The sequence below is a fragment of the Chiloscyllium plagiosum genome, unplaced genomic scaffold, assembly GCF_037043375.1.
Source record: "Chiloscyllium plagiosum isolate Xiang-an unplaced genomic scaffold, Cpla_swu_hap1 HiC_scaffold_10, whole genome shotgun sequence".
In the NCBI taxonomy this organism is placed as follows: Eukaryota; Metazoa; Chordata; class Chondrichthyes; order Orectolobiformes; family Hemiscylliidae; genus Chiloscyllium; species Chiloscyllium plagiosum.
Genome location: NW_028270148.1, coordinates 90,143,694 through 90,152,559, shown reverse-complemented (window position 1 = coordinate 90,152,559; position 8,866 = coordinate 90,143,694). Strand labels below are relative to the sequence as shown.

The window sequence follows — 8,866 nt, the reverse complement described above, 5'->3', positions numbered from 1 at the left end:
CCAGGTCAGGTGCCTCTGATTTGGTGCCCAATCCAGGGTGGCATGTTACGTGTGGGAGCTCGCCTCATGGACCAGGATCACCTCGGTAGAATGTCAGTCTCTTCTTCCAGCAGCAAAGGTGTTAAGGTGGCTACATCCATTATATCTAACTCTGATTCTGAGGACTCGATAACATTCGATGGAGACGGTGAACCCACAGTTTCTGGCAGCCTTTCTGACTGTTCCGAGGAGTGGCTTTCATATGGTCCACATGCTTGTTCAGGACTGTCACACCTACACAAACTTTATACGTCACTGGTCCTGATCTCGCATTGTCCATGCCTCTTACCCGTGCAGGCCATTTCTGTGATTCCTACACCAAACTTCTCACCCTTTATCCAACTGCCCCTCTCACTGGGTGGAGTCTTGTGCCTGGCACTGGCATTCCTGAAGCTGTTTCACCCATCCCACCCCCAGGTCCTGGAAGATCAGACTTAACCTGATGTTCTACCCATTAGCAAATCTGCCAGTGCTATCCCTTGTTGTGGAGTGCTTCTATAATCAAATAAGAACCATGACAGATTGGCATCTTGCAAGGTTGTTTCTTTAAGCCTGTCTTCAAAGTTAGGACTGAGTTTTCTGCAAGACCAAAAGACGATGGATGGTATGGAGCCCTTCTGATATGTCAAATGCCATTTGATTTTCGGGAATACCTAAATTCCCTGCTGATAAACAATGGCCTATTATCTGTGACCAACACTTGCAGGACTCTGTGTATTGAAAAAGATGCGTGCAGTTTTTCTATCGTCATCCCTGTGTTTGAAGAATGGACTCTATGGATGTCCAACCACTTTGAGTGGACATCTGTAATGAGAAAGAATACTGAACCTATAAAAGGACCTGCATAGTTGACATGCAACTGAGTCCAAGGTTCACCTGGCCATTCCCACGGATGTGGGGAAGTTACTGGAAATACCTTTTGTTCTTTTTGGCACTCTGGGCACTGCGATAGTTGTGTCTGCATCCAGGCCTGACCACCAGGTCCACAACTACATTGGTGCGGCAGTGCCCAGAGTGCCAACAAGAACAAAGATTACCGCCAGCAACTCGCCCACACCTTGCCAACGTCTTCATTCTGGAGACTCTTGGATGGCCCTGGTGGAGTTCAGCCATATCTAGCAGTGACTTTTGCTCATGACAATCACATATAAACCCTCTATCCCAGTGACTGGGTATCTATCCAGCTGCAAAAACAGTTTACCATTTGTTTCAATTCCCCACAAAGATGAACTGATGCATTGGGCTTCACGATGACCGGTACTGCCCATTCCATAAATTGGACTGGTTTGATGACTTCTTCACTTTGCAGCGCCTGATGTCTGCCTCTGCTTTTGCCCATAAGGCAAATGGCACTGGACAGGCCTTGCAGAATCGAGGAACTGCTTCCTGGTCAACATACAAGGTGGCCTTGGCTCCTCTGATAATCCCTAGACCTTGCAAGAAGACGTCCGGGTATTTACTTAGAATTTCACTTAGGCAGCCATTTTCTAATTGAAAAATATTGAGCCAATCTAAGTGAATCTCTCACAACCAATTTCACCCCATTAAGCTTGGGCCCAAGCCTTCACTACAATCAGTGGTAACTGGACCAGCTGCTTCTCATAAGAGACCGGAACCGAAGTTCTAGCCTTAATCTGTAAAGGTTCCCTGTTATAGGTTCTTGGCCTAGCTGAGATGTTGTGCAAAGTTAAGGTTGGGGGTCCAAAGAGAATTTTGTTAAAATCTGATTCTGCGATCACTGATGCGGCCACATGGGTATTGACCTCCATTAGAACCAGACGATCATTTAACCAGACATTTATTTTGATTGGTTCTAATGTGGATGTTGCTAAGCAATTTAACTGGTCCAAACCAGATGCAGGTGGACTTTCCAGGGTATGAACTCTCCTGGATGCTGGCCTCTGAATTATCTCACTCAGTTTAGGTCTAGTAGGACTCTTTAGCTGTCTCGAGTCTGTATTCTGGCAGCAACTACAATGACTTGCTGGCCAGGATCCCCAAGACAATTTGAACCATTTGGCTGAGGCTTGGCTTGGTTTTGGGGTTTTGCTGTGGGCTGACCCAGAGTCCCTCTGATCAGGATATGTCCTGAGTGAGGCTACACAACTGTCTACACTCTAGGGGCGTTCCTCAAGTCCCTGTAACTCATATGCTCCATTTGCCAAATTTTCCAACGATAAAGCCAATTGTGATGTCTGTTTGAAGTCTGGTTGGACTTCCGCTAGTAGGCATTTTTGCGAAGTTCCATAATTAATCCCACATATCAAATGGTCTCTCAGCAGCTCAGTAAGGGTCCCCAAAAATTAAAGGGTGCAAATAACTCCAGAAGTAAAATCATAGGGGCATTAAAAATGAAATTGTGGCTTGTTGTTAAGTCTTTAACTCTTTATCAGTTTGAGAATCATTGAAGTTAAGACATAGGGTTTTGGAAACATTATTTGACTGTGAATCAACAATCATCCAATTGGTTAGGTTAGAACCTGTTCCCTTTCCAATACAGAGGAGCCTGAATTATCCAAAGGACACAGGTGGGGAGTATTTTGTTCGGTTAATGGAATTCCAGGTGATTTAATGCCAGATAACATAGTTTAGCCGAGCATCAGGACCTTGCGATCTTGCCGGATAATCCGATATTTGGATAATTGAATGCCGGATAATCAAAGTTCCTCTGTAGTACACACAGACACAGTGAGAGTGTATCTGTCAGCATGCCAATGGGAGGAGGGACATCTTACACAGGAACATAACAATTAGAAACAGAGGTAGACAATTCAGCCCTTTGAGCTTGCTGTGCCCGTCAATAAGATCATGGCTGATCTGACATGACCTTAGGTCCACCTTCTTGACTTTATGCTGATCCTTGTCTCCCTTGTCAATCAAAAAGATGCCCAATGCAGCCTTGAATACATTCAGTGAAATAGTCTCCTCTGTTTGCTTGAGAGAGAGAATTTCAAAATCTAACTATTTTGAAAATATGCTCAACCCTACCTTGGGAAAAAGACCATGTCCTTCATGATTTTGTAAATCTCTATAAGGTCCTCCCTCAGGTTCCTATGTTCCAGGGAAAACAGGCAGAAGTGGGGACTACAGATGTTGGAGATTAGAGTCAAGATTAGAGTGGTGCTGGAAAAACACAGCAGGTCAGGCAGCTTCCGAGGAGCAGGAAAATTGACGTTTCGGGCAAAAGCCTTTCGTCAAGAATGAGGGCTCCTGCTCCTCGGATGCTGCCTGACCTGCTGTACTTTTCCAGCACCACTCCAATCTTGACTCTAGGGAAAGCAGCCCCAGGCTATTCAGCCTCTTCCTATTGCTCAAATCCTCTAACTCCAGCAACATTCTTGTAAATCTTTTCTGAACACCTTCAGGTTTCACAACATCTTTTGAAACTAATTATCCAGCACACTTTCTATTGAATTGTGAGATTTTGTTGCTCTCTCCAGGAAGCTGCTGAGGAAAGTTACTTTAAAGCTGAAATTTTGTTTGAATCAGTGAGGATATAACTTGTGAGGGAGGCTGCTTCAGGGGCTCCTTATTGACAATGAATGAAGTCAGAGAAGCATCTCACATTTTGCCTCAAATGTTACAGAGTTTAGACAAGGCATATCTGTGCTTTAGCATTTGTGCAAAACATGGGTGACTGCTATAGCTCACTTTCTGTCTTGGAGTCACAACAGATCAGTTCAATTCCCCATTCAGCAACTGAGTGCAGAGACTAACACATGAGTGAGGAGTGCTTTTGGATGAACCCAAGACTACATCTCTCTATTCTTGTGAATGTCAAAGATGTCAGAGGCTAATCTTCTGAAGAAGAGCAAATGAGTTCTCCCTGTTACCTTGGCCAATATTCACTCTACAATCAATGTTATAAAAAGGGAGGCAATGGCTTAGTAGTGTAGTTGCTGGACTGTTAATCCAGAAACCCAAATAATGTTCTGGGAACCCAAACACAAATCCTTCCATGGCAGATGATAAAATTTGGATTGAATAAAAGAAAATCTATAATTAAGAATCCAGTGATGACCATGAATCCATTGCTGATTGTTGGAAAAGCCCATCTGGTTCATTAATGTTCATTAGGGGAGGAAGCGACCATCCTTACCTGGTCTGGCCTACATGTGACTCCAGACCCACAGCAATGTGGTTGATTTCTAACTGCCCTCTGAATGGGCAATAAATGCTGCCTAGACAGTGATGCCCACATGAATAAAGGAAAACACTATCTCCTCCTTTACACATTGCTATTTGTAGCAGTCTGCTGTGCTTAAATTGTTTGTCTCATTTTCTACAGCAAAATGACAACATTTCAAACAAATTTCAGTGGATGGAAAGTGCTTTGAGACTTCTGGTAGTCATGGAAAAGGTAATATAAATCCAACGTTTTTAAATATACTGGGATGGTTGTAGTATCTGGGGATTTCGATTTATACAAACAGAGTTGAAAGATTGCCATCAGGTTGGATACAAAGCTTTATTGGGAGACTTCTTGATTCTCGCTCATGCTACTGACTGCAAGGCGGACTAAAGCATGTGACATTACATCACTTCCTAACATGATTTATAAATTCACATAAACATATGTTTAAATCATTACACAATCTTGTCCAAAATATTATCTTAACACACAAACCTAATATACAATTACAACAGAGAGCTGATGAGTGCTGAAAAGAAAACTGTTTTCCCAAATGCAGTGTCGACTGAATTTGACTGGATATGAATTTCCAAAACATGGAAAGTTTTACAGCTGAAAGGACTGTTGCTTTTTCCAGTCAATGTTCTGCCATCTGTAAGTGAGTTTTCAGTGATTGAACGGCCTCAATAGTGCTGCTTTTTTGTACTCTGAGTTATAAAGCAAATTGTTAGTTTGTCACAATGGTTTCAGGAGTTGGTTCTTCAGCTTGTCACAAATATCATACTTGTTAGTTAATAAACACTTCAGGACATTGAAATCTTTGTTTTATGCTCTTCGTGGAGGTGCTCAGGTCAAAGCCTCCTTGTGTATAGATAATGTCACTATCTCCTACTCAGATCCAAGCACTGTCAGACTAACATTTCCCACCAGTTTTTAGGTAAGTGATAGTCATATAATTTGGGAACTAGGCGGACTGATTTTTTTGTTCTCTTCATTGTCCAGTCGAATTATTTGAAGATACAGGGTATATGATTCAGGTTGGGAATGGGGTGTTGGGATGCAGGTATGAATGTCTTTAAATCAGAAGGAATAAATAGCTATGGTCAAAGAAAAAGTGCCGGGTATGTGAGAGACCACTTCCTCTCCATTGCAGGTTAGAGCTTGGGCATCAGCTGCAAAGTACAGTGTTGCTGTATGTGGCACTGCATCGGCCCTTCCCCACTTCTGTACTGTGATGACATCCCGCACCATCTTCCTCTTTATCTGCAGGTTACTAAGGGCTGTAGTTCCAGACACACGATGTACTAATCTCTACAAGAAGGAGAAAAAGATGTACCCAACACCACGCTTATCCTGGTTGCCACCTTAGTTTGATTTGATTTGATTTGATTTGATTTATTATTGTTACATGTACCTAGATACAGTGAAAAGTTTTGTTTTGCATGCAGTACAGGCAGATCATATATAAAATGCATAGGGTAATAGAACAGAGCCAAGAATACAATGTTACAGCTGCAGAGAGGGTGCACACAGTGCGAGGTCAACATTAAATTTAAGATTTGAGAAGTCAAATAACTGCGGGCAAACACTGTTCTTGAATCTGTTAGTTTGTGTGTTTAAGCTTTTGTAACTTCTCCTTGACAGACAAGGTTGGATGAGATTATAACCAGGGTGGGAAGGGACTTTGATTATGTTAGTGTCTTGGGCTGTACATAGAACCATGGAACACAAACACCTAGGTTCACTATCTGTTGTGAATCGACCTGTCCCTGGTGTTGCATAGCATGGGACTGGCTACATTGCACGCTACAAGTAGCTGAGTCATGCCATACCACCTACGCTCATGGAGAGGTTTGTGTTGAACATACTTTGGGTGGCACGGTGGCTCAGTGGTTAGCACTGCTGCCTCACAGCACCAGGGTCCCAGGTTCAATCCCAGCCTCGGGTGACTGTCTGTGTGGAGTTTGCACATTCTCCCTGTGTCTGCGTGGGTTTCCTCCGGGTGCTCTGTTTTCCTCCCACAGTCACAAAGATGTGCAGGTCAGGTGAATTGACTGTGCTAAATTGCATATAGTGTTAGGTGCATTAGTCAGAGGGAGATGGGTCTGGGTGGGTTACTCTTCGGAGGGTCCGTGTGGACCTGTTGGGCCGAAGGGCCTGTTTCCACACTGTAAGTAATCTAAAAAGAAGAAGAATTGGCCATACAGCCTGTTGAGCCTATCACCATTCAACAGGATCACAGCTGAACAGTTCAATGCCTTAACCACCCTTTACCCCATATGCCATTGGAACTCAGAAATCTATCAACCTCTACCTTAAACATAATCAAAGACTGAGCTTTCACAGTCCTCAGTGGTAGATCATTCCAAAAGTTCACAGCCCTTTGAGGAAAACATTTCTCTTAATCTTGGATCTAAGTGGCATCCCTCTTACTTTTAAATTGTAGCCCTTCCGGGTTCTAGACTCCCCGACCCAGGGTTATGTATTACTTGCATCTGTCTATCCCTTGAAGTATTTTGTAAGTTTCAATGAGATCTGCCCTCATTCTTCAAAACTCCAGAGAATACAGCCCAGGTTTGCCCAATCTCTCTTCATCAGACTGTCCTGCCATTCTGGGATCAAGTCTGGTGAACTTTCACTGCACTCCCTCGATGGCAATGATATCCTTCCTGAGGTGAGGAGACCAAAACTGCGCTAAGTCAAAATATACAGAGTATAAAACCTAACAAAGAATGATGAGAAAATTAATAAGGAGGGGAAATTGAAGTAGAAGAGAAAATATAGAAAATGGTTCTATATTTTAAAAAGGTATTGATTTTGAATTTTGGTGTCATAGAAATTGAATTTGGGCAATTAATAATAGAAAATAAGGAGATGGAAACCTTTCCTGATGAAGGGCTTTTGCCCGAAATGTCAATAGTCCTGCTCCTCAGATGCTGTCTGACCTGCTGTGCTTTTCCAGCACCACAGTCTCGAATTTAAAAAAAAGAAATGACTAATGAAATAGTTGAAGCTTTGATTTTAATTTTCCAAGATTTGGGTAAGGTTCCCATTAGTTTGGAAAATAATGAGCGTTAACTCCTTTATTCATATAGGGAAGGAAAAATAAAGCAGGAAGCTATAGGCTTAATATTTGTCATGGAGAAGATCGTAGAAACAACTCTGAAAGATGTTACAGCAGAGCACTTGGATAAGTTCAAGGTAATCAAGCAGAGTCAACATGGAAGGGAAATCATGTTTCACCAATTTATTGGAGTCATTTGAAAAAGTAACAATGATAAAGGGGGAATTGGTGGATATACTGGTCTTGGATTTCCAGAAGGTATAGGTAAGTTACCACATAAAAAGTTATAGTGGAAAATGAAATGTTAAGGTGCTGAGGCTATCATATCTGCAAAGCTAGATAGGTTAGCTAACAAGAAACAGAATAGAGATAGTTGGTCATTTTCTGTTTGGAAAAGATATGCCTCCGACTTTTGCAATTCATACAAGTCAATTGGATGAAGGGATCTAAGATATGGTTGCTACATTTGCTAATGACACAATGTTAGGTAGGAAAGTAAGTTATGAAGAGGATATAAGAAGGCTACAAAGGGATATAAATAGGATAAAGGTTTGGAAAATTGAGTGTAAAATAGGAAAATAGGGAAAGCACTAAATGATGAGAGATTTCAGAGCTCTTAAATATCTCATGCATGAACACAAAAGGCTAGTGTGCAGGTGCAGAAACTAATTAGGAAAACAAATAGAAGGTTATGTTTTATTCTGAGGGGAATAAAATACAAAATTAGGGAGATTATACTTCAGTTATACAGGGCTTTAATGGGACCCCATCTGGAGTCTTCATTATCTAAGGAAGGAACTAAGTGCATTAAAAGCAGAGAAGGTTTTTCAGACTAATTTGTCTTGTGAGGAAAGGGTGGACATGCTAAGTTTATATCAGCTGAGTTCAGCGTAGCAAGAGGCAACTTGATTGAAAAATGTAAAATCCTGAATTGTTCAGACAGAGTGGATGTGGGAAGGATGATCCTCATGTGAGAGAATCTAGAACTTGGTGTTACTATGTAAAAATAAGAGGTAGCTCATTCCAAACAGAGATAAGGTTGTGAATCTTTGGAATTCTCTTCCTCAAAAGGCTGTTAAGAGTCCTTGAATACTTTTCAGACAGAGGAAAATTACTTCTTGGAAAAAAAAGTGGATCAAAAGTTATCAGGAATAGGCAAGAATGAAGCCCAATCAGATCAGCTATGATCCTGTTCAATGGCGATGTGGGCAAGAAGACCAAGTGATTTACTCCTGCTCCTAATTCATCGCATAACACCCCAGAGACCTTGTGTGAAAGAGAAATTTGATTCACCAGACAGACTGTCAAAGAATATCTCTTCACCAGGATTTACAACAAGCACCAAAACATAGCTTGGCTGTTGATGAAAAGGGTCCTTCTCTATTTATTCCTCATACATGCCTCATGTCTCAATCCCTACACATGCTGATGTCAAGGGGTTGGGAAAGAGACTGGTGTCCATCATGTGCCTTTGCAAAAATGATCTGGAGAGAGGTGTATTTATTTTTGTCACGGTTCGGCCTGAGCAGCTTCATGATGCAGGACTCTGGGCTCTTGTGTTCCCACACTGAGACAAACAGCAACTATAGCTAGAGAAGCATTAACACTATGAAAGACGCTCATTGAGCTGC

At 42.0% G+C, this 8,866-nt stretch overlaps 1 protein-coding gene across 1 annotated transcript in view; it reads left to right on the top strand.

Annotated features, from left to right (window-relative positions):
- The first annotated feature begins 4,710 nt into the window (after positions 1-4,710).
- The window catches only part of mgme1 (mitochondrial genome maintenance exonuclease 1), a 183,936-nt gene continuing 179,780 nt past the window's right edge, over positions 4,711-8,866 (top strand). Inside the window, exon 1 of the mRNA XM_087991540.1 lies at positions 4,711-4,825. The gene's annotated coding sequence lies outside the window, so the exon portion shown is untranslated. The remainder of the gene's footprint in view (positions 4,826-8,866) is intronic.